Genomic DNA, 25,634 nt, shown 5'->3' on the forward strand with positions numbered 1-25,634 from the left:
ATTTAAAGCCATACTCTTTTTTTTCCATACTTCTGTCCTCTAAAACTGTTTAAGCTTGATAATGCATAAAATATATATTTTTGCAAGAAAAAAAATTCTCTCCATTTAAGAATTTATTAACAATTTACATAATTGCTTAAGTAATCTGCATAATTGACAGAAAGTTTAATTTGACCCTAGTTCAAATGCAACACTTATGGTTTTAAATTGAAATGGGTATAATTCATTTATGAGAGTAATTAAGCCATAGTGTCTAACAAATACAATGTATGCTGCCTGAGGCCTTCAAGGCCAGAACATGCTATTAGGATGTTTTATTTAAATACGTCAAATCTGTTCATCTCCAAAGCCGCCTGTGTTAAAATATATCAAATGTCTTACTTGACCTTTAAGGTGCCCTACTGAAAGCAGGGCATTAAAAAAAATAAAATAAAATAAAAAAATCACAGGCTTTCTTGTGTGCCTAAGAAAAGGCAGGAGCGGTTGAAAGGAGACCAAGGGAAGAGTGCTCTGAATGAGATTATCACACCGCCCAGCAGCAATGCAGCTTTAAGGGACTGGTTTTGCCGTCATTGAATGAAATCCACTGCTGAGTGCAGTGCCAGCATATCTCTATTTACAACCACGTAAGCCATCCAAATAGAGCTTATGCGATGCAGAAATCTCTGTGTTGGCCTTCTGTGAAGGACAACCCAGCAGTCCCTAGAAATCCCTTGATTCCTCGGAGACCATTCAGGTTGTGCTAGCGTGAGCCAAGGCAGAGGAGGCAACCCCCAAATGCCAGTGCTGGCCAGTGATCGTCTCCCATATTACCCCCCTGGAGGATGTCTGCTTAAGGTTACAGCTGTCCTTTAAGGACAGATTCAGTAGTCATTACTCAGTCTGAATGATACTTTCCTTTAGCTTTATACCTGTCGACATTCTGGCTGCCACTCAAGGTCCTAGACTGACTGTTAGACTTCACATTTCCCTATATTTGGGTTTATGAAATTATGGAGAGTTTAATCAGCTATAATCATTTTGCCCTAAGGGTTGGAAAATAAAAGGGTAGCTAAAGATACTTGTGAATATCTAAATCTGTGGAAGTGCAGTACATTTTTAATGAAAGCTTCCCTGCTTCTGTAAGGCTGCAGTTAGGAGTGTTAAGATGTTTCTTGGGAAGGAAAAGTGCTGAAGACCTATTCAGCATGAAGAAGAGTTTTTATTTTTGTTTTGGATTATTTTTTCCATGTTGGTGTGCTGAGATCCCTTCATGGGCCTGTCAACTCCCAGGTTTAGGTCTGAGTCTGCAAACCCACGCCTGACTTCATCTGATTCTCCATGTTGGACTACTGGGCTGACTCATCTTCCAAATACAGTTCCAGACTTGTTGGAGTACAACAAAACCTCAGCTCCTCAGTAATTTCAACAAGTTGATAGTCAGGTATTAAAAGGCTGATCATTCTTTCTTGAATGAACATCTAGTATTATACAGTAGAAATATGAAGGTCTATGTGGTACATGCTACCACTGCTAATCTTTCCTCTGTAGTCAAAAGAAAGGGAGTACGAAACTGGACTTTGGGTTGTTTTGTTTGTTTGTTTATTTTCTCCAAATGTATGTTCCTAGTGTATTTCAAGTTGGACCTGCTCATTTTTCTAATTAAGACATTATGTGACAGACATAGGAGAGATGAGATGCAAGATGACTGTATGCCAAATAGCGATTTCAATTACCAGTTCTGTAGACTAAAGCTGTCTGGTATTACGGAATTTATTAAAGCCCTTCCATAAGTGATGAGAATGTGCAGAACAGTAGTTTTGCCTAGTTTTGTGGTTATGTCACTAGTTTCATGATAGATGGTATTTCTACATCAGCTCCAGAGAAAGAGGAGCATGAAAAGTCAGCTTTCATTAAAAAAATCAGTAGAGATGATCAAATCACAACAGTTCGACAAGTCACCATGAGTCAGCTGAGCTGCAGCAACCATCCCTGGGCATGCTTTTATCTGAAAGCAAATGCTAGCTCATACGGTATACCTCAGGCTGCCTTGAAAGAGGGCAAAATGAAGTGTATTATTTTGCATATGCCCCAGGCAGAAAAATGCAGTAAGTTTCCGCAGCTCAGCTGACACATGGTAACTTGCTACAGTTTCCTGATAGCAATTACAAAGCATACTTCTCTAGCCTGTTTGCAGACGGGACATATAATTGGAAAACACCACCCTAATTAATCCAAACTAAATAAGGCCCATTACATGTTTATTGATTGATTAATTGATTGACTGATTTTTGAATTTAGATTAAGAAGTAATCAGCTAGTTATCTTCTTTCCCTGCCCCTAAAATCTAGTTTATAGTTTCAGAATGATTTCCCCTGAAATCAATATTAGGACAAGAAAGATGTAAAGTCCAGTTAGCTGAAAAGTCTGAATGACCATGTGAAAGGGTGAAAGTCTTAAAGTCCATGTTGGCAGATAAGAAGCGCTTATGAAGACTTCACAGAACAGATGTGAGGCACTAGTTTTAGATTAAAAAAATACTGAAACTTCTTAAAATGTTGTTTGTTATGTCAGTGGATTCTCTGCAACTGCACTGGTCTGATATAAATGGGTTAAGAGTGTCAAAACCAGTGTCATGTAAGCAAGAGAGTACATTGTGGTTTTAAGAAAAGGTCACATGTAAATGTCATAAAGGGTTTGTGCTTCTGGTTCTATGTTCTTACAAATGAGTGAGATTATTAAATCTTCATATATATATATAAAATAAAAATAATGATAATAAAAAATCTCTAGGCTTTTACTAGTGTTCAGTCCCACCTGGGAGGGAACTCTCCAGGTGACACTTGGATGGAGTACCCTAGGAACAGGGAGAGGAGAACAGTGGGGCAGGAGAGTGAGGGTCCTGGGGAATTTCCTAGGAGATTCCAGTCACAATTACCAGGTCAGCTGGGTGAACCTGCTTGGAAAGTCTGCAAGGCAAACTGACCTCATGAAAATTAGGCCATCACACACATCTCTCCGAACATCTTTGATTCCAGAACATCTGCCCAGAATCAAGCACCACTAGTGAATTACTGATCATCATTACTGATCTAATAATAATCTCATAAATAATACATCGCCTTCAGCTTCAGGCAGCCAAGTCGGCAGCATGAAGTACTACTAACCCCGAAGGCACAGATTTCTTCTAAAGGGCCTCAGTTGAGCTTGTACCATCAGTTAAAAGTGCATGGGTTTTATAGCATTTAAATGCCTGATTTGCAGTTTCCAGGTAGCTGTCTAGATAGCAGTTAGACACTTAGGTAGCACAGAATACTTTTACATCTGTAGTAGATAATTTCTATAATAAAATTAAAAAAAAAAAGTTACGTATAAAATGTTGCATATAGTTTTTTATTGTATAGGAGAAAACATACTATTATTTGTTCTAAAAGAACAAAACCAGAAGTCATTTCCTGTTATATGATGGTTTAATAAAGTCTTCATTTATAAGCCTCTAGATCCAGTTTGATTAGAAGGGAAGGTCTGTGATTAAACCAGTCAATCCGTCAATTGATCCTTGTTCAGCCCATTGCTTTCTGAATGTTACTGGCTTGATTCAGCAATCCATGCTTACTATTTTATTCTATGTGGAAAGCACCGCGGGGAGCAAATCTGTGCATGAACTTATAGCCTGTTGCAACACATTATTAACTCTCCACCCTGCCATTCTTTGTCCCTGTTAAGAATAGCTTTATCAGGATATATAACTTCAGGATAAACTAGGATTGGCTACACTGACATCATTGAGATAAGCCCAATTTATTAAAGTCTTGCTCCTTGTGTTGCTTTGCTGGTCCCCTGGACAAGGTTTGCATGTGAATGTGGGCTGGATGCTCACCAGTAGTTCTGGAGGAGTGTCCTGGCAGAATGTGGCTTTCCTTCTGAAGTGTTTCATTTCAAACAAGGTGGAGATTATTTTCAGATACTTATCCAGACCACTCTGCCATAGTCCTGAAATATCTTTAACATGTAAGTAACTCCTGCCCCCGTTAAAACTTGAATAAAGGGGTTCATACCACAAGTAAGACATCATTGGCTATATCTCAAAAGCCAACCACAGTTAACATCTAAAAGGTAGTTTGTTTTGCTTCCCTTTCTGTATTGCATTGTTCCAGAACAAATTGCACCGAAATCTTTAAGGCTACCAAGAAGCAGATGTTCCATAAGAAAGGCAGTGAAAAAAATGAGCAGAAAAAGAGGGCTGGCTCCTAGGAAAACTAGTCTATCTGACTAAGTAAAATGTCAGGACCAAATCCCACAGTCTGAGGTTTCGCCCATTCACTTTAAATTTTTTTTTTCTTTTGTATTTTTTTTTTTTTAAATCATAAATTGTATTCTTTGCTCAGGCTGTAGCAAATTATTGTGTATACCCACAAGTAATTGTAAGGGCAGCTGACATCATTTAGACATCAAAATACCTGATAGAGCACTTAGATGTGCAAGTGACCTTAAATATACCCACTGAGAGTACAGAAATGGAAAGAGGGCTTTAAAGTCTGGCCTCTAGATTTTAAGTGCAGGTGATTCTGTGTTGTTTCATTTGAAGTGGTTCTAGCTGGGCTTGGAATTTGCATCCCTGCGCCATCAGAATGGCCTGTATTTTCTTAATTACCAAACAAATGGAGAGTAGCTGCTTGATTTTGACAGCTCCTTTGTGTATCATTCTTCACAGAACATGAATGATTAATGGAATTTTCCCAACACAGTCAAAGTTGTTTACTGATGGAATTAAAGCTGAAATTGGCAGTGCTCTTTAGGGAGGACTTTTTCTATAATGTCACCAGACCTGCCAAGCTCCCCTAAAAAATAGGGACAATTAGTGATGGGTCAGAAGGATTCTGGGTATTAAAAGGTTTGGTTCTCTCCAATGACAGTGAAAAGGCAGGGAGAGAATAATAATAAAAAAAAAAAAAAAAAAAAAAAAAAAGCCCTTTATTGATTATTTCCTTTATGGAATAATATCCTTGCATCCAAGTTCTGTGCTTGAATTAAAAGTGAAAAAAGTTAAAATTCAGTGTCTGAAAATATGATGTACATAGAAGAAGCCAGATAAAGGACACCCGTGTCTTTGTTACCATTTGAAACATTAGAAAGGGCTGGAGCAACAGCTATCTGGTGAAGAAGGCAATCAGTACTGGCAGACAGAATGGAAGATGGTTGATGCTTGTGCATCCTGTCTTGTAAGGAAGATTACATGGCTGTTAGATGGGCTGGAGAGCTGTTTTCACTGGAAATATACCTGTACAGACTGGGAATGGGGATGTGCATCAGAAGGAAACGGCAAGAGGCTGGTGGTCACGGCATGTAATGACAGCATGAAAGGAAGCCAAATCCAATGAGTAAGGCAGAGCTACAGTCTAAAGCATTTAGAATTATTCTGAGCATATTCATAAGTATTCTTTTTCCCTTGTATTTTCATCATTTGCCTTCTTGTCCCCTTACATTGCCAGATTCCACAGGCAGAAAAATTTGTGGGAGTAATATCCTCCCATCAGCAGCAGTTCATCTGGGACACACTTATGAAGTTCATAAGAAAGGCAAGCCCTACACAGCATGCTCAATGTTTAAAGTGTTTTATGAACAACTTCACACCAACCCCAGGAGACAGTTAGATAAGCATGTGATTTATTTTTATTCCCATTTTCCAGATGGAGAAAAAATGGTGGAGTGACCTTCTAAAGGCCGCAGCAGGAGTTGAAACTGAGATGAGATCAAGGAGCTACTGACTACCCTGCCCATGGGGAAAAAATCAGATTGTTCTGCATCTCTCTTCTGCATCTATTGCACTGACAAAAGCCTTTTGCAACACTCACGCGAATGTGTCTACAAGATGGATTTTTATGACTGCAGTGGAATCTGGTAGATGGCCAGGATACTTTGGTTTTTAGCTATCCCATATCATACTTCCCTCATGTGCTTCTCTCTCTCCTGCCTCTAAGCATTTTTCAATAAACAGGCAAAATTACCCATGAGCAAGGCTGCAAGGGACAGTGCAGAGCCAGTGAAGCAGTATGCCTCCCATGCTTGTATAGTTAGCAGCAAGTATATATAACAGAGCCCTGCCCTTCCTCTTCTAATCAAAGTGGCTTGCTACCAGGTAGGTGATCAGCTGCCAAAGGAGATTAATCTCCTCTTTTAGCATGTGTTTTGGGGTTGGAAGGGATATCTGTTGCTTTGGTGTGTTTTTAACATCATCTAAAGCATAGCCAAGGGATATAATCATACCCTTGAGAGAGCAAAGGTACAATACATAGCTAAGTGCCTCTAATCCACAGCAGCATGATTATCTATTGATAACTGCCTCCTCCTCTTTAGCTGTCCTACTAATCTTGAGTTTGGTTAATAAAAACAAATGAGTTCAGCATGCCACAGCAGGGTAGAGAACATGTTTTAGGGGTGTCAGGGTGGGGGAAGGTTAAATGTTCTGTTTTGTTTTCTTTTGTTTTAATGCAAAACCCAACTGGCTTGGTGATCTCCAGATATGCACAAATACTGATGCCAGATATTCACTTGTACAGACAAAACGTAATACAAGTACAAAAGGGAAGGCTGGGGTGGAAGAAGGGGAAATGGCTGGGACCGAGGACTGGGAGCCAATTCTTGCCGTGATGTACTCTTACTGCCTTTGTGATCCTGGACAAGCCTCTTAGATTAAATTTAATAATGAGGGTTGGATCCAATGACTGATACTAATTGGAAAGCAAAAGGCCCTTTCACCTTCCGCTACTAAATTTGCACCTGACGTTAGTTACCCGTAGTTAATTCTGTGCTATTTTATCCTAAAGTCAGACTTCAGCGTGGATGAAACCTTATTGTAGTTGCTGTTGAACAACAAAACCTTTATTCTACACCATCTTCAAAAAGTTATAAGAAAGTATATAATTTTACATGTGTTTTAAGAAATGGAAGGGCTTCCCAAAAGGGCCCAAGAAATGGAGAAACACACTATTAGTCAGAGTTGGAAACATAACAAAAAATCTAGTGCAGCCTTACCATAAGTACAGATAATAGATGGTGAGTGGTGTGTTTGAGTCTGGTGACACTTGCACTTGACCTGTGCAGAGTTACATGTATTACACCATCGTAACACGAAAGGGAACATTCATATGGCGCAGCACGATGGTACAGCAGGTGTATGCACCACCCAGTCATTAAATTAAACTGAGGACGACAAATGTTTTTCTCATGTTTGAAAAGTATCTGTAGAAGGTAGAAAATCTTAAAAAAAAAAAGGAAAAAAAAAGTTTGTTTATCCATCATATTTTCCAGGCAACTGTTCTCTTGAGAAATGGGCAAACAAATAGCCAGAAGTGAGTGGTGGGGAGAGGAAAGATATATATGAATTATTTCAAGCAAGGCACATCTTGGAAATACCAAGTCCTTGTACTGGAATCTTATGTTCATGTTCTTTCCTGGTGCTGGCAAGGGTTGGGTAGTAGTCTTGGAAGAAATCAGTTTACCTGGGAAGGCCTGGGGCCTACCTGAAGAAAACAAAATTCCTTTGAGCAATGCTCTATCCAGCCATTGCAAATGGTCTCAGAATTCAAGCACTTCTACAATGGTCATTTGATCGTGAGACTGCCTGGCTCTTACACTATTTTAAACTGTTCAGAGGCACAACCAACTGCTACAGCAAAACCTAAATAAATAAATAAATAGAATTGATCATATGCCCAGGCAATACTTACCATGGACTGTACTTATTTTGGCTAAAGATGTACAAGGAAGTTAAAAAAAAAAAAATGCCCTGAAGAGAACAAATGATCAACAAGACAGTTGAAAAAGCAACCACAACACCCTGACTTACTGGAACCATTGCAAAAAAAAAAAAAAAAATCCAAATAATTTGATCTCTAACAAAGGAGGGCCTGTCAGGTCAGTAACCCAGAACTGAGGTAATGGTTTCATATAAAAATAGCGCTTGACTTAGTGTTCATTTTCAACCCACAGTAGTAAAAGTAAAGTTCAACCTAACAGCAGCTGTCAAATACCTTCGCCTAATCCCCCCATAGCTGCTTTGGTACAATTTTGGTGGTGTAATACACGGTATCACCTGACCCCAACAAGGCCACTGCACTGTTAACACTTTGCCCTTGGGGGGCACATGCGCAGGTCAGAGCAGCTACAAACTTCCCCTTAGGTATTTAGGAGAAAGACCTGCTCACACTCCAGACTACAACTCTGCTGTACTCTGGGCCACGGGAGTGCGGAAATGTGTTTCTTTCCAAATCATTAAAGCCTGGCATTTCAGAGCTGGGCTCCAGGGAAAATGTCCCTGGCTCTCTGTGCCTTCCCTCCAGTATTTCAAATCATAGATGCTAAGCTTCAGTGCACCTTCCTGCTGGATTTTCAAACAACTTGGTGTTTTGCAGGCTTCAGGATATTATAAATACTGACTTTTTTTTTTTTTTTCCTAACTATGAGCTGTTCAGGGCATTTCTAGTGCTTGGGTTGTGATGTGCTGTGAGTAGTACAATGGAAAGAGCTGGGTTAACAAATCTCGCATCCCAGCAAAGCCTGAACATAGATCTCTCCATGGGAAAGGAGCATTGCCTAAGGGTTAAAGAAAGCTATTGGGATATATCTCCCCATCAACCTTGGATCTCTAATTCTCTGTTCTTATCTAAATACCACATGCCTTCCCTCTGAAACAGGCATACCCGATGCCCAATAAAACTTGTGGTGTTTTGGTGTCCATTTGCATGAGACAGAAGGTGCTTTGGCACGTTGTCCAAGCTGACCAGAAGCCAAGGGACAGCATTGCTATGATATGAAACAACTTGCAAGAAAAAATAAATCCAAGCCCAGAGCTGTAGCTGACAGGTGCGTAGTGTCTGATCTTCCTGCAGGTAGGCAGATAAAAGTTTACAAAGACCTTGTTGTACATGAGCAGAAACCGTGTTTCCATTCTGGTCATTTTTACTACAAATTCTGCTGAGCTCCACTTTCTCTTTACTCATCATCTGTACCTGCAGAGGCTTTCTGTTAACCCATCTCTGAATAATTCCCCTCAAGTCTTCTTTGATGAGACTTTCCACATATTCTAAACTCAGGATGGGAAGTGGAAAGAAGGGATGAGAAATGTGTTCTCTTATCACAACACCGTCAATGTCCTGCACCTATGCAACTTCAGGGAAATTCAGATAAAGCTGAAGGATGTGGCCACTTTTTGCATGTCTAGACAATCTGCATACTTTTCCTTATCCAAACAGGCAAGTCTGAGACACTTGAGGCAAAAGACTTTGGGGTGAGTTTCTAGTTCCTTTCAGTAGCTCTTCACATCTCACCTTAACCTCAGTCTTCTTCTCTTTGGATATTTATTGAGTTTGAACCCTTAGTTAATGGAAACTTCTAAGATTTCACTTGGCATGGAGGACACCCCATATGGGCAAAGCACCAAAGAGTGAAGTGTTTCCCAACTCCATTTCAGAACAATTTATCTGGGAATCATTGACAGATGCTTTTTTCAGCTATGAACAGACTTTTTTGACACCCCATAACAACAAATATTCTTTCCCTTGGGTATCAAGTTTGTTATTTAACTCTACATATTTCTCCATTTCTTGGTGTTCTTACACTGGATGAATAAATGATGATAATAATAATAATAGTTTTAATAACAATAATGGAAATCAAATGTGTTTTTTTGTTTGTTTGTTTTTTTCCTTTAAGGTACAGCATTGTTCCACTTGACTGGCTATAACAGACTCAACTCCTTGAAAGTAATGGAATTACACTGCCAGCACAGTTCACTGGTCTGCCTCATTTTGGAAAATTCATCTCTCTTAATGTCTCAGCCACACTGAAGCTCAGCATCAGTTGCTAAGCCATGGGAGCTCAGCGTTGTAACCCAGCAATCCCAAATCTCAGCTGTGCCCTAAAACGACCAAATACTCAAATTAGCATAATAGGAACAAGGTTCTGTTCAACTGTGTGATCTGAGTATTTCTTTGGGAATAAAGTGGAATGTGACGCGATTCAAATCAGAGGGAAATTACCATTTTATGATTTCACTGTGTAAGTGCTACTGTACAAGAATGTACAATTTTATTTGATTGATATTTATTATTGATTGATATTTAAATGATTGCTTTACCCTATGGAGCTGTTCTAACAAGGGACATTCAAGACTTCATAGTAATTTTACAAATCTGTCCAGTGAAGCAGTGATTTCTTTGTCTGAAAGCCGCCTAAGGTTCAAAAATCCACCTGTTTAAAACTCCAACCAAAAATTCACTAAGTCCACCTTCCTGTATCAGAGTTCAGGTATTTATATCACAGAGCTCACAACTAGATACCACTAAATGCTGATAACATTACCATACTAGCTTGAAATAGCCTATTGTCTGTACCTGCTGATAAACACCAACGTTTTCACCTGCAAAACGTGCTACAACTTGATACCCAGACTTTAAAAGTACAAACTATTGCTTTTCCACACATACACAAGAAGCAGATGATTTCAGAGGATTTGGATTTTTAACAGGGATACTGCACTAACACATATTCCCCAGGCACAGAAGACTGAGAATTTCCTCAGGCAGACAGCTATCTGGGGACTTTCCCTGCCATGTCTTACACCGTGTGCATGCTCTAGGAAAGGAGTCATATTTAGCACAGTACAATTTACCTGCATGATTAACCATTGACGGTGGTTTTGGATGTCTAATCAGATTATATTGGGTTTATGTACAATTTCCTAAGTAGGCCGACTGATAGATTGATCAAGGGTAGATGGGATCTGACAGCAGAATATTATGGCAGAATTCTTCCGGTGATGGATGAGCCCACCTTGACACAAACTCCAAAGCTTCGCCTCTTAGTAATAAATCTCAGCATGAAGTCATCTGTCTCTGACCTGAAGCTCGAAATCAACAACTCAGGATACTGAAGTTTCATCGTCTTTATGAACATTTAAGTTGGCTCAATGGCATAAATACACACCTCCCGCATTCAATCTCTTTAATGGTGGCAGGCCTTATAATGTTGGGGGGTTTTGTTTGTTTGTTTTATAAAAGGTAGCGACTCATAATGATTCTCTCACCAGCCAAGGAAATCACTGCTAATAGATTACATTCTGCACAATGCTTAATGAGCCATGATTGGGAAAGGAGATGGGAAATGGCACTTTGGATTGATTTAGCAAGGATTCAGTGAAGGCAATGCCATGACTCCACAAATCGCAGTAGATTTTACGTGGTGTCATAGAATTATATAACAGGCACCTGAGGTAAAACCTACAAAATGTCTTGCTAGCTTGGGAGCTGAACTTGCATTTTCAAAGCCTATTTAAAGCCAGATTCTGAAATATACAGCTAGTTACCCAGAAGGCTTTTTCAAAGCTTGAGTAACTTCCAGTAGGAGATGATTGGATAGGTTTAAAAAACAAAATGAAATTTTCCCCCAAGCCCACCTGCAAAATCTCCTGCATCCCTGGAACTCCAAAAATTGAAATATCTCATTCCTTTCTTGTAAACTGCAGTATGCACAGAATATTTGATGGCTTGATGTGGTGTTCACACCATCCAAAATTAATAATTTAATTTGCCTGAGACTTAATCCAAAGCCACTGAAGATACTGTGGCACTATTTCTTCATGGGATTTAAGCACCTAATTCTTATCAATTTCAGCAGGAGGTCAAGGTTTAGTTCTTTCAAAGATCCAGGTGCATGAGTCCTCAGATCATGTTTACATGCACTCATAATGTAAAAACGTGAGGCTGTGTAATAGAAACCCTCTGAGCTCCCTGTGCTTGGTAGGCATCCTGGGTACCCACTGCAGCTCACTGAATTAATTGAGTAATGCTTTCAGGTGACCTACTGTAGACATTTTCATCTGACGGAGCCAGGAAATGGGGTAGCTAATAGACCATTTTGGAGTATTGTAAGATCACAGCAATCTGATATTTAAGGAGGTTAATATAATACTAATTGGGGCCTAGGTGAAGAGTTCGTAAGACAGATGAACCCACCTGAATTTGAGAGCTTGAACAGCCAGATCCTTAATCCACATTCACCACTGCTTTGAGTGTTTTTGCTCTTTAACTAGAAAGGAAAAGAAACATCAGGAGACTGCTGTAATTGACAGCTTTTCCTGACTAACATTCTTGACTGCATCTTCGAGGTTCATGATTGCTGATAACATACCAATGTCATGGCCAATGAGAAAAATCAACTTGTAGGATCAAATTCACCTCCTGACTGACTCTGGTAGACCTAAATGCACACTCCGAGATTTTATTCCTGCTAAAATCAAAGTCTAGAAACTGACAAAACTGCATTATTGTCAACCCCTGTAGGGAGGCCAGGAAAGTAGGAATAACAGTTAAGATAGCCCTGCATGAATAATTCATAGGGAATAATTTATTTGATGAATCGACCTTTTTTTTTTTCTCCCTGTCCATGGCCCTGTCCACAAGCAGCCTCTGATATTCTCTCCTCTGTTGTTACTCAAATTGAAAATATCTACTGAATAATTTCTAAGGATAATTCTTGTTCTCCAAATTTGTCCCTGAGCAGTTCACTGTGAACATTCAGTATCTGAAATTCCAGGGCTAGTCAGACACACAGATCTCATGGTGTTATTCCTGTTCTTTGCATAAAGGGCATATACATATGAAACAGTGCATTTTCCACTCTAGCTATTGGAAGTCATGAGCCCTTTAATTTAGTGTTAAGCTCTGTAAGGTTCATATTTGATTGTAAGGCCCCAGTTCTGATTCACATGACATAAATAACATGTATAACAAAAGGAAATAAGGCTTTTTGTCAGGGATTTTCTTATCACCCTGGAAGTATCTCCCGGTCGAATACACTAGCTGCCCAATGAGACCTTAAGAAAGCCACGAGTGAAAGGGAGCAAATTCAGATTGTAAGTGGAGAAAAGGGCAAGCCCTGGCCACCTTTCCCAGCACCTCAGTGAGGAGGGCACACCAACACCTTCACCCCACCCAGAGCCAGCTGAAGTTTTCAGGGCTTGCTCAGCCCTCTGAGCCTGGTCCAGGAAAGCTCTGATCTTGCATACAGCACCTTCCTCATATTGCAGAGGAAATAATATGTAAAACTTTGCATTTTCAGTAATGTAAAAGCCTTGCCAGTTATTTTACAGCTCCCACGCTGGTTTTTGAATGGTTTGGTGCAAAGCAGCTCCTCATTCCCTTTGAAGCATGATCATTTGTTTACTTGCTCCACTCATTATGTTCTGCACTCACGTAAGGCGACTACAAGACTGACTGCACATCGACTTTCAGAATCAGGGGAAAAAGGGGAGCAAGACAGAGAGTTAAAAGTTTCAGCTATAAAAGCTTTTGACACATCTTTCTGTCTCTTTCCGTCCATGTAATCAATCTTCTAAGTTTCCAGGAGCAGCTGAGATTTTTAAAAACAGCTGTAATCTGTGGTCATTGATGGTGGAGTAGATTGTTTGCCAAACTATTACCATAACTGTCAACAGAAATCAGAAAATAATCTCATTGTGCTGGACAGATGCCTTTCCTGCATTATTGATATAGTCACTCCAGAGTAATAGAGAAATATAAAGCATTGTTCTATTTACAAAAGGAGATTGGCCAAGTCCTTGAGAGTGAGCAGGAGGGACAGGCACTTAAAGGAAGTGAGATATAGTCAACTCAGTAAAAGTTATGTGTCAGGGTCATGTGGCCTCCATAGTCAGCAGTAGAATCTCAGTTTTCAATAGCTTTTCCTCTCCTTTCTCACTTCAGATTTAGCTCCATAGCTTAATCTCTGACTAAATGAGCTTTCCAGGGTTTCAGTGCAGCACCGTGGAATTCACCCAGCTTTTCCCCCTTTCCTCTGGAAAGGATGTCAGCATGACAACCCCAAATGTATCTCAGGGACTGCCACATTTCCAGAATATGCAAAACCACTTCATCTTCACCGTGCGCCTCTGTGTAGCGAGGATAAATCAGGTCAGTGCTGCCCATTATAATACAATATAAGAGAAATTTGTTTGCCTGCCATCAAGATATCTCAGAAAACACTTCGCAAAGCAATGTACTAAATATGAGCATTGCAGCAAATCTTTAGGCAGATGGAGCAGCCAGCCTGCATTTAGCCATAGCGCCCACAGAGTCTTTTGCTCTTACAAATGTTTGTATATAGAGAAGGGCCCAATTTTGCCTTGGAATCTGCTACAGTGAACTGATAACCCCAAGATCCCCATTTATAGCACAAATGAATAAATATCTATATATTCGGAGGACTGGAGGTGGGACTGGAGCTTCTATTTTCATTTGAACACCATGCAGGGGTCAGGCACAGTGAAAGTCCCGTGATCAGCTGAGGACAGGATCCGGTAGATACATGGTCTCCTCCTGTCTTTTTTTTTTTTTTTTGGAAGGTTTTCTGATTTTAAAAATTACCTCACATTTCACTGCAGGGAAAAGTTTCTCTTCTCATCAGCTTCTGAAAACACAGAATTGGATTTTTTTGTGGAGGCAGGAATTATCTATAGAAGTAGCCCTCTATTTAACTTGAAAAGAGAAATTAGCTTTTACAAAATTACAGCAGTATTTAGCTTATTCTTGTTCAAAAGCAGCTATGTGAGATCCTAGCCTCATTTTTGAAGCAACAAAAGTACTTTTCGGCAGCTTAGTGTTTTGAGGCAACACATGGCTTTTTTCTTTCTTTCCTATGATAAAAACATACAGATGCAACCTTTGTCTCAATACAAAAAAAGATGGAAATAAAATCAGTTCATCAAATTTGGCATAATGAGAATTATTGTCATGCTATAAAAAATAATTTTAATAACACCAACAACAAAATTGCTTTTGCCCCAGTTTTACTGAAATGTCTGTGAAAGAGCCACCCTAGTGAAGCAAATGGATTCTCTGGTGTAATGTGTGAAATTCAGCAGTACGTGGAGGAAAAAAAAACAAAACACAACCAACAGCAGGGCTAATTAAAGGACAAATTCTTCCTGGTTACTACCAGTCGATAAATAGCTTGGACTCATCATGCAGACTGTAAAACATTTGTAGCTTTCAAATCAGAACAACTTATTGTGAGAAAAATGCCTTCATGCAGAAGGACAGTCTGTAGTCAGGAAATGAATGCATGAAGAACCCTTGACACTGCATTTGTCTTGACACATGCTCTTCTGCTCTGAACTTATGCTCTGGGTACCAAGATGTTCTGAATCCCTTAGCACACAGCATGGACAAGAGGTTTGACCCAAGTCTTTGGTGCCTTACACCACCAATTTATACCTATCTCCAGCACATGTGAGTGCGCACACATGCACACAAACAGATACCAAGACCAATAGCATTTTTAATTGAAAAGCATAAATTTGGCCTGCTAAATCTATTAACGTTTTGTTTTAATTAGGAACCCAGCTGCTTCCTGAGATTTTGCAGTCTGGGTTTCAGAACTTTAGCTGTACTGAAAATGAGTCTCAAGTGAGTTGATTGAGTCTTTCAGCTCAGCATTTTTACAGACTTTTTGGAAGAGAGATGTTTCAAAAACTTTCCACAGCACACACACAAACCCTCCTGTCCTTGGTTTGCCTCATGGAAGGCAAAACTATCCCCCCTCATCTTCACATTCTTCTTAAATCCAGATGAAGTTTCTCTATCCTTAAAGAGAGTATTTAAAGTCCACTACTGGTCTTAAACATAGTTCTCGGAGAGGATCAAATGGGACTAAATTAGAAGATGTTTTTGCCACCCAGAAACATCCCTTCCCTAGTGCAGAGAGTGCAGTTAATTAATTAGACTTCCTGGTAAGTAATGTCACTGTTATTTTCTTTTGTCAAGTACCTGAGAGTTAAATTCAGGGAGAAGCCTGCCAGATTTAAGGACCCCGTCTTGGGGCTCAGAGAAGTCAAGCAATAAATGTGTCCTTTTCTTGGAACAGTTATTTAATCAGATCACACATTAATGAACTTCAGGGCACTCCAGCACTCGCTCCTGCTAGGTTTGCATTGCCACTGCTAGCCAGAGAAGCACTTAACTGAGAAAACACACACCGTGCTGGTGACAGTGCATGGTCACTTAAGAGCAAGGCATCCTCCCAAAGCACCAAAGTTTTTCCAGCCTTCATGTAAGGCTACCTTTTATGATTTTTTTTTTCCTTCTTTCCTTTTCCAACCCAGTGCCACTTTCAGAGCCTGGTATCCATATATCTACCTATGACTCCAGCCCATGGAAAAGTTATGAGAGAAGGAAGCAAAGCAAAGTCAAGTGAGGTAGCAATGCATGTCATCTCATGTGCTGTTAGGAGGACTGAGAAGCCCTGGTTTCAGCTGTATACACTATTCCTCACAGACGGTTCCTGGCTTTGCTCCTATTTGGATGCCCAGGTTTTCTCAGCATTACCCTCTGAGGGTAGAGGAATTAGCTATCTGATGGCCTTTTCTATCCAACCAAAAAGGGAAATCTGGCATAGGATGTCTTCAGCTTTACATCAGCTACTCAGAAAAAACTTTCCAAATAGCTCAACTCATGACATTAGTTTATTTTACCAATCTAGCTTTGATTCACTGATAATAAACATGTCAGCAAAACTTTTGGACATACTCATTAATAATAAACAGAAATCTAAGCTCTCACTAGTTTGTCAGAAAATGGGGATTGCTTTCTCAAAAAAATATTGTTAGTATAAAAAATAGGTACTGAAATGTTTTCATGTATGTCTTCAATATTTCACTAAAGAATTCCAGCCTCCTCAAGCAGGGAGACCTCTCAAAGTAAGAAGTTCCCCACCTATAACAAGTTCATGCAGACCAAAAGCAGTCAGCCAGTCCTAGGATTTTGTAGAGTCCCCTTGATTAGATCTATGGACACAGATTTAAGGTCTTTCAGTCCCATTTTTTTTTTTTGTCATGATACTCATGTCTTCTCTTTTAACTCTGCTCTTGATGTCACAGAATTATATGAGATGCTCAGACTACATTAAAGATAGATCTCTAGTTTGTACATGGGAATATGGAAGTTTGAAATATATATATATATATTTTTTTTTAAATCTGAATTCTGTATTTCTTTTCAGGAAAATTGTTATACCTTAAAACCAACCTAAAATCTTCCAAATGCAGATTTTTAAATTTTATTTGACATGTCAAATTCTTAACCAAATAATGGAAAAAATAATCCAGCAAGGATGTTGCTCTTTTTTTTTTATCTGTTATCTTTAAACAATAGCATAGCTTGGAGATGGTAAGAAGGCGAAAGAGGGAATGACTTGGCCAGCTCTAACTGTAATCTAGAGCAAGCCTAGTGAAGTTCTGAGTGGTACATTGTCTTCTTTGGGCTCCAAAACAATTTCTAGTCTTTGCTTCCCAGACCAGTCTTAATTAGCTGGGTGCTGCCAGTTCTTGCTCATTAGGACATTTCATGACTTTACCTCTGTCTTGCTCTGAAGTCCCAGCTGCTCAGTCCTGCAGCTTGCCAGTGCTGTGGCTGGGGAAACTTTGTATATCTACGAAGCCTACAGCAATATCCAAACAGGCCTGGACAAAACTGGGGACTGGAAGGTCTTGGGTTCCAACAGCTGTTTCCAAACCTCAGTGACAAAGCTTTGTGTTGCAGCACTGAAAATGTCTGAAGCTTGCTTAAGTTAAAAGAAGAAAAAAAAAAAAAGCCTTGCTGATTTGAGAGTGCTTTGAGGGAGGGCCTCCCTCACACATTTATTGCAGCACAGCTGAGATTCCCTCCTGATAGCACTCCCCTTTCCCCTTCTCCCAAAGGGCTGCTCTGCCACCTTATCTCAAGTCTTTTTTGGCTTGTTTACTAAATCTTCAGTCTGCCCACTCAGGGTTAAGTACCCTCACTTCAGTATGATCCTCCACCACGTGCTTTGGTTCTAGGGTTGACTCAAGTAGAAGAGTCCTTAAGCCTCAACAAGCAGATTGAAAACTCAGTAAACAAGCTGAAGAAAGAAACTTAAGAAGTCCAAGTCTCCAGCCACATAGGCATGAAAAACACTTTATATAATATGTATTTACAAGGAGGTTTTCAGTGACTTTGTGATGATTTATAGTATGTACGTTTTATATCTTTTAAATTTTTACCCTTCCACAACCCTTCCTAGTCAAAGATAGGTTTATTGCATACCAGTTTGCCCATACTTAACTCAATCTTACTAGTTAAATACTGAGAACCACTATGCAGAATTGCTTGTTTTTTCGCAAAAAGAACAAATGTCAAGGAAAGTTAAGTGAATTCTTTTCAAAAATGCCTTTCTGCAACCTATCAATATAAATGTTCCAGAGGTATATTGGATATAAACTTACATAATCCTAGGTATATTTAGAGTTTCCATGGAAACCATTTCTTTGACAAAAGAACATTGCTCTGGGTTATTTGTAACTCACACCTGGCCAAGTCCAGCTGTGGACCAGGAGGTGACTCTGATGACACCAAGGGAATTGACTTGGCTAATTTCAGATTCTCTGCCAGAACAGAAGGAGCCAGGAACATTCCTTCATTATCCATGAACGAAGACAGTAACAGTGAAGCAGTTTAGGTAATCTGACCCCTGGAAACATCCAAATGCCAGCCTACCTGCCTGCCCCCTTGCAGGGACCCTTCTGGTTATGGTGTTTCTGTAAAAGGGAGTGAGTGGGCAAGGTCTCAGTTCTCCTTAAGTGAGCATGCATATTCCGCATGTTGCAGGTTTTCCCCCAAGTGTAAGCTGCTCTTCCATAAATGCTGTTTTGACAGCAGTGTTGCAGCTTGCCAGGACTGCTCCCAGTGCAGGGTGCCTGCATTTGTGCATCTGCAAAGGCATCTGCAGAGTTGCAGTCCTAATTCTCACACCATTCATCTTCCCTTCTTTTACTCAATTCTTCCAGACAAAAGGGGAGGGGGAGAGAAGAGTCCAGTCTGACCTTCTTCCTACCTCCGGAAACACTCCAATAAGAGAAGCTGTAAACTGTAGCTGGATTTCTAGCTGACAGCAGCTGGGAGTCAACAGCAGCCCGTCTTATCCACTTCAGAAGTGATCCCTGGCTGATGGGACAAATATTTCCTATTTATCAGCTTCTCTCCCCTCCTGGATAATTCTAGGGTTAATCCACCACACCACCTCCTCAGCCCAGCCCCGTGATATTGACACTTAAGAAACACAGAGCTGTTTATATTTCATTGGAGAGCTCATACTATCAATTTTCACATTAGTGAGTCCAGCTATTGCTCTCTTCTATCGGGATCTATTGAGTGGTGGCAGTAGAGATATCCGCCGGTAGTGAAGGAAAAAAAAAATACTTAGCTGTCTGATGAATGTTTTAAATGCATAGGGTTCACCTTGGGGTTGGCTGCTGCTCAGATTTTATCCATTAATAACACGCGGGGCTGCCACACTACTCTCCAGGGCTGATAGGAAAAATAGTACCACTTACAGATCCCCTGGTTTGCCTCGGGGAGAGTGCACAAATGCAGCACATATCATACATTTTTTGGGGCTGAAATTTACTCCACAAGAAGAAAAAAACGCAAACATTCTTATATTAAGAAACAAAACCCAACCTTATTCCTGCAGCACAAAGGGAAGTTGCCATGTAGACCAGTAGTTGCAGACCTCAAGTGTTTTGCTTAGGCTACGAAATGCCTCTGGGCAAAACAGGGGTAAGATTTCAGAGTAAAGGGCCTTTTTTAGCTTACTGCCCTTCAGGTTGACATTTCACCCAGCAGGGGAGAAGAATCTGAATTGTTACAAGGAGCCAAGAGCAAAAGAGTGGACTCTCGGTTGGCCGTCATCTTTCCAGCAAAAAAAATGTCTCATTTATTTATATTCTTTTTTTCCCCTTACCATTGAAACAATTCACAGGAAAATGATCATCAGAATAAGAATTGTTAACTGATAGATTATTGTCAGCATTCAGTACAAAAACACAGCCAAGTGCTTAAGGGTAAGTATTATTTTCATCTAGCGATGAAGCTAAGAAAGGATTCTGCACCCAATTCCCTGTACATTAATGATCTGAAGATATTTGGGTTGGGTTGCATTGTTTTTCCCTCTCTTTCAAAGTGAGCCACAGAGCTCTTTGCTGCCAGGAAGTGTTATTTAAGAATATGAGTTTCTTTTGTAAAGGGAAAGGCATAATTAGATGTTAAGAGCTGATTATTGTATTGTTCTCCACAAAGATTTGCAAAAGGAAACTGCATTTGAAGAAAGAAGGGAAAGTGTGTATTGTGCTTGGAAAGTGAGAGGTATCTGGCTTAAATATTCTTTGTCTCCATATCTGAAAACTTTTCACAAGAGATAAGAAGTAACCCAACTTTCCACAGCACTCTGCAGATATAACTTTTGCTGCAAGCAGCCCATTTACCTACAATACCTGCTGGTGTAACCTGGCACCAGAGTTCCCACCCCAAGGACCAACAAAATCAACATCTCCTCAAATAGATATCACTCGAAACAGAAAAGCATGTTTTTTTTTTGTTTGTTTTGCTTTTGTTGTTTTGTAAGGAGCTTCTTGAAACAAGCCAAAGTTGTATCCATGCAATGTTTGTACTACTCCAGCCCCAGGGAGCCATTGTACCTCGTGCTCCTCCCTTAGGCCCTCAGAGAAGCAAGATGTTTCTAACAGGCAGCTCACTGAGAAAAAATTTGTAAGCAATAAGTGTGAACAAGGACCTGTCTAACTCATCCAAACTCAGTAAGAGATTTAGGGTAGACACTGGTCCATGTTACACTCAGAAGAGCACTGAGCTACAAGGGACACCCACTAAGTACCTCTCTGTTCTAAGCCATACCACAGGGTACATATGCTATTCAAGTTTCTATTCCACCCATCAAAATATTTAAAATAAAGTTGTCAAACCTCATTATTTTCTCTGGACAGTCCTGGAACAGTCCTCAGCAGATTGTTCAACCAACACAGGCTTTCAGCTGCTGCTGACCTCCATTTGTTTTTCAGCAGCTGCATCTGTGAGAGAATAATCAACTTATTTGAGCATTCACTTCTTTATTACTCTTCTCACCAAGTGAGAAGTGCTTCAGCCCTGCCTAACACCTCCTGGAGCAACAGAGACATTGCCACCTCAGAGCTGCCTCTCCCTGCTGCTACTTCTTCCTCCTTGGTCTCCACTATGTCTGTAGGTTATGCAGTTCATCAATGAGTACAGCTCAAGTACCAGCCAGAAAAATAAAAATGAGGCTACCTATGCTTTAATGGCTGGCATGATGACCTGGCCACCCTAGCAAGACCTCAGCCTTGCACCAGCCTGTTTCACCTCTGCTTCTGGAATCTACACTAGCTGTGATGAGCTGGGAATCACTGTGTTTTTAAACAGCTGGACTTCTTTCTAGCAGTTCCAAGGAAATTTGTCCTCTTCTTTTAGGAAATAAAGTAAAGAATTTAGCTAGAATTATGTGTTATATCCTGCTCACTGTATCCTTATCATTTTCCAAGTCTCTTCAGGGTATCTCATTACAGAATTCTTTAAGGCCCATTTTAAAGCTCATAAAGTGATTTTTCTCCTACCAGAAGTTTGTTCCAAATCTTCCCAGATATCATGCTAAAAGGTTCTAACCTTCAAAATACAGGATTGTATAAAAGAGAAGCAACACCTAAAACTTTCCAGTCTATTTTATATTGCTACCTATAAACCACACTCTATAGCACCTAAATATCTGCATCTAAGCTACATACATGAGCACAAAGAGGAAGGAGTGGTAAAAACACCTCAGCCTCCCTGACCCCAAACAAAATGGCTCACATAGCACACACTCATCCTTTTATAGCCCCTTTCCCTGCCCTCTTTTCACTCTGTGAACTCACAGCTTCACATGGAGAGGAAATTAATTAATTAATTAATTAATTAATTAATTAACCCCTTACATACAAGAAATAAAGCAGTTTTATATTTATCATACTTTTGTGAAAAATAAACTGCTGCACAAGAGAAGTTCTTGGAGCCAAAGGCTGAGCTGACACCCCCCTGATTTGGGGACAGGTGTCACAGTTTTAATCTGCAGTAACAGCCTTTAGCTGTATCACAATTAACACACTCCTTGTGCCAAAGTACAACGAATTTGTGTGTTCTCCATGGACCTGCTTGCAGTCTGAGGTGAGAACTAATGAATTGTCAGGGCTACACGAGGAAGACAAGGACATAGAAGCAGAGGGAAAGAATAAGAATACAAGCATCTGCGTGCAGAGGACAAATCTGCTCTCTCTCATATTAGGCAGACAATTTGTAAGGCATTGGTAACCGAGCCATCCCTTTCCCTGCAATCACTCTGTTTAGTTAGGACTGAACCCAAAGGCAGTTTGTACAGGACTTTGTTTGAACACATCCCTTCAATTTATTTATTTATTTATTTATTTATTTTCCTTCTATGCATCTTCATCCTTCATGGTTGATTTAGATTATGATGTAAACTAACCGAACATGACACAGCTGCTCTCTTCAATAACCAAGGAGATGCCGGCTGCCACTCACCCTGGCATGCTGGTGATTCACAGCAGGGCCTACTGGGCTTATGGGGGCCCTCTTTTTTGGCATCTGTCTATACCATCCTCATGCAGTTTGCTGAAACAAAACCAACGATGTTAGCAGCATATGGGCAGCCAGAATAGGGGTCATTTACCTTATTTGCCAACAAAGTAGAGGACAAGGCCCAGTGGAACAGCAATAGATTGAGAAGAGCTGGCGACACAGCAGCAGAAGAGGAAACTGTGAGCAGGAAGGATCCCAGGAGTCACCTCTGCCCATATGACCCTTTCCTTTGAAATGTTTAGTTTATGAGGTCTGTACAAACTATTTGGCTTTAAATTCTGTAAGTTTTGATCAGCTGAACTGCCTCTGCCAAGCCAAACTCATATGGTGGAAATGGACACCCCACCTCAGATATGAAGGCCAACTCCAAAGTTTGCTGAAAGCTGAGAAAGATTTTGTTGACAATCAAATTCATCTAAGAGCTAACAAAAAAAAATAAATAAATCACTTCCATCTGTGTACGCTTTGACTCGTACAGGCTTGGCCTGACACTGGAGAAGCCAAAAATCTGTCAGGGATTTGATCTAATTGTACATCTAACCTGACCAGAAGTAAGAATAATTGGAAACCTCTCAAGTAGATTGTTCTTCGTAACTTACCAGGACAAGCCACACACCATCAGCTTGCACAACCCAACTTCTGCGAACAAAAGCAGTCTGGATAATTTTGGAGAAGACACCAAGCATTCAGACTTACAGATTAGCTTTCTCTGTCACTGCCAGAAAAAAATTAGGAACTTATTTCTGCTGTGTAATACCTCTAGGCATAAGGTTAGAGTGCTGGACATGTTTTAACATATAGGCTATGCTGAAACAAAGAACTTGAGGAAGGTGGTTAGTGGAGAAAAATAGCTCTAAACAGAATGATGTCTGCATAAACCAAGGATGACAAATCTGCTGTTACATGAAAACATAGGTATATGGCACCATGAATTTAAAAGGTGCCTCACATAGTAGATATAGTTCAAGTATTTATTATGATTCCGGTTCATAAAAATGTCCCCCTTTTTGTTAGCAATTTTTGCCTACAAAATTAAACTCGCTCATTGTACTTGTATTCATAATATGTAAATATTCTACAAAATGCTACCTCTCTTTCTATATCTATATAAATGCTTATTTAAGTTTCTAGTCTCTTCCCTGTGTAGTTCTTCTTGTATCCGAGAACATATATGTTTATAAACCCCTCAATTTTGGGAGTTCACTGCTTCCTAAAATTGTTTAGGATTATAGCCTCAGATAGCACTAATTTTACTTGACAGTTTTACCAAAATCTTTGTTTTAAAAATTATTTTTCTTGTTGTTTGTTTGTTATAAAATTAATATTAAAAGAGGGACGTGTAAGTTTATATCTAGCTCAAGTTTATTGAAATATAACCACAGGAAAAAAAGAATCACAATCAGACTTTTTAGTGTTTTGTTAATTATATCAGGAATATACATTAAAATGCATTCTTTTCCTTAAACTGTATGTCTCAGTCTGTAACAAAGTGTCTGTACCTCTTGATTGAGTAAAATGTTTAACAAATACCTTTAGTGTTTTAAATAAAACAAACAAATTGCATCTAAGTACGAAAAGTAAAAATGTTGTAAATAAGGGAGTTGTTTTTCTTTTTTTTCCCCTCACAGCTTAAAGCTCCACTTTCTAACTTAGATGCGTAAAGATTTTTTTTTTTTTTTGTCAGCTTCAGCACAGAGAAACATTAAAATTCATCTCACCCCAAACCTTTGTCGGGAAAAAAAGATGTTAAATATCAGCAAATGGATCTGATAAGCTGCAGACTATTTCTGCTGTCAGAGAATGACTGTAGGACAAAAACACATGTTCAGGATTTGACATCCCTTGGCATCTTGTAATAGCCTGCATGAATCCACACCTAAAAACTGCCAACACAAGCAAAATTGTGCCCAAGTTTCTTGTAAGTTAAGCAAGCAAAGCAGAGACATGAAACGTGGTTGGATTGAATATAGAAACCTAAAGACCCCCAAAACTGACCTTGAGATCATTTTAGCGAAAGATCTTCTCTGCACTTTTGCAGCGCCAGCCTGATTTTCTCTTTATAAAGAGCTCTGTCATTTGTGTGTACGCATGTGTATGTGTGAGTGTGCAGGACTGTGTAATAAACACTTTATTAGGGAAAAAAAAAAAAAAAAAGAGAGAACTTTCCATAGAAGAATAAAAAGCAAAAAAGAACTGCTGAGTAATACAAAACAGACTTTTTTTTTTTTTAAAAAAAAGGTTTAATTCCTTAGAAGAAATGTGAAGTAATCCTTTGGCCTGGATTTCTAACACTTCAACTCCACCCCCTCACTGAAAGAAAAACTTTTTTTGTGATTTGTAATTCAAAAGAGATCACTGTCTGGATGGCTTTTTTTTTTATTTTTTATTTTTTCTGCTTTCTTTTTCTCCCATTTTGTTAAAAATGGTATAAAGAAGGAAAGAAGGGATATTTATGAAGAGGAGGAGGCGATCTGTTTCAAAAACTGATTTCTTCTGATAAAGCATCAGGTTTTGCTCCGCCAGATACAGGAAGAGCTGACTTTTTTTTTTTTTTCTTTTTACTCCAATGCCCTTTCCCCCAGTCCTTTTATTTATTTCTATTTTTTAAATTTCTAGATCCTTTACAGAGATGTTGTTCTTCCTTTCTTGGACTCAGGTTTGCCCACTGCCAGCAGGAGAATATTGAAGCTGCTGGACCCAACAGAGCAAACTACATTCTCCAGAAAGTCAGGGGGTTGTCTCCGCATTTTAGGAATTAATGTTTTTGGACTATCATATAACTAGTGATGGCATCTACAGGAAACTACATGCTGTGGTGTGAGACATTACAATTATGTTCATCCAATTCACCCAGCTGAGGGGTACTTTCCCAAACTTTCCCAAGGCAAATTCTATTTTCAGATCTCCTTTATAAAGGACTAACATCTCTGTGTCCATGTTGGCTTTAGTCTTTTAGTATAGAGTCAAAAGGACCAGGAAGCTGGTCCCACAGTCAGTCTGTCTGGAGCAGTGGTGCAAGCATACATGGACACTAGGCTCCTTCTGGCCTAATGGTGAAAAGGGAAATGGGTCTTTGCAACTGAGAAATATTACTGAGAATTGAAGTTTTATGCCAGGACACGGTCAGGCCAGGATCAGGAAGGT

General features: G+C 39.7%; 1 long non-coding RNA gene across 1 annotated transcript in view; it reads right to left on the bottom strand.

Moving 5' to 3' along the window:
* LOC121076260 overlaps window positions 1-21,011 on the bottom strand; it is a 30,338-nt gene extending 9,327 nt beyond the window's left edge. Inside the window, exon 1 of the long non-coding RNA XR_005823425.1 lies at window positions 20,810-21,011. This is a non-coding gene — a long non-coding RNA (uncharacterized LOC121076260). The remainder of the gene's footprint in view (window positions 1-20,809) is intronic.
* Between the last annotated feature and the right edge of the window lie 4,623 nt (window positions 21,012-25,634).

Source organism: Cygnus olor, chromosome 11, assembly GCF_009769625.2.
Source record: "Cygnus olor isolate bCygOlo1 chromosome 11, bCygOlo1.pri.v2, whole genome shotgun sequence".
NCBI classification, from domain to species: domain Eukaryota; kingdom Metazoa; phylum Chordata; class Aves; order Anseriformes; family Anatidae; genus Cygnus; species Cygnus olor.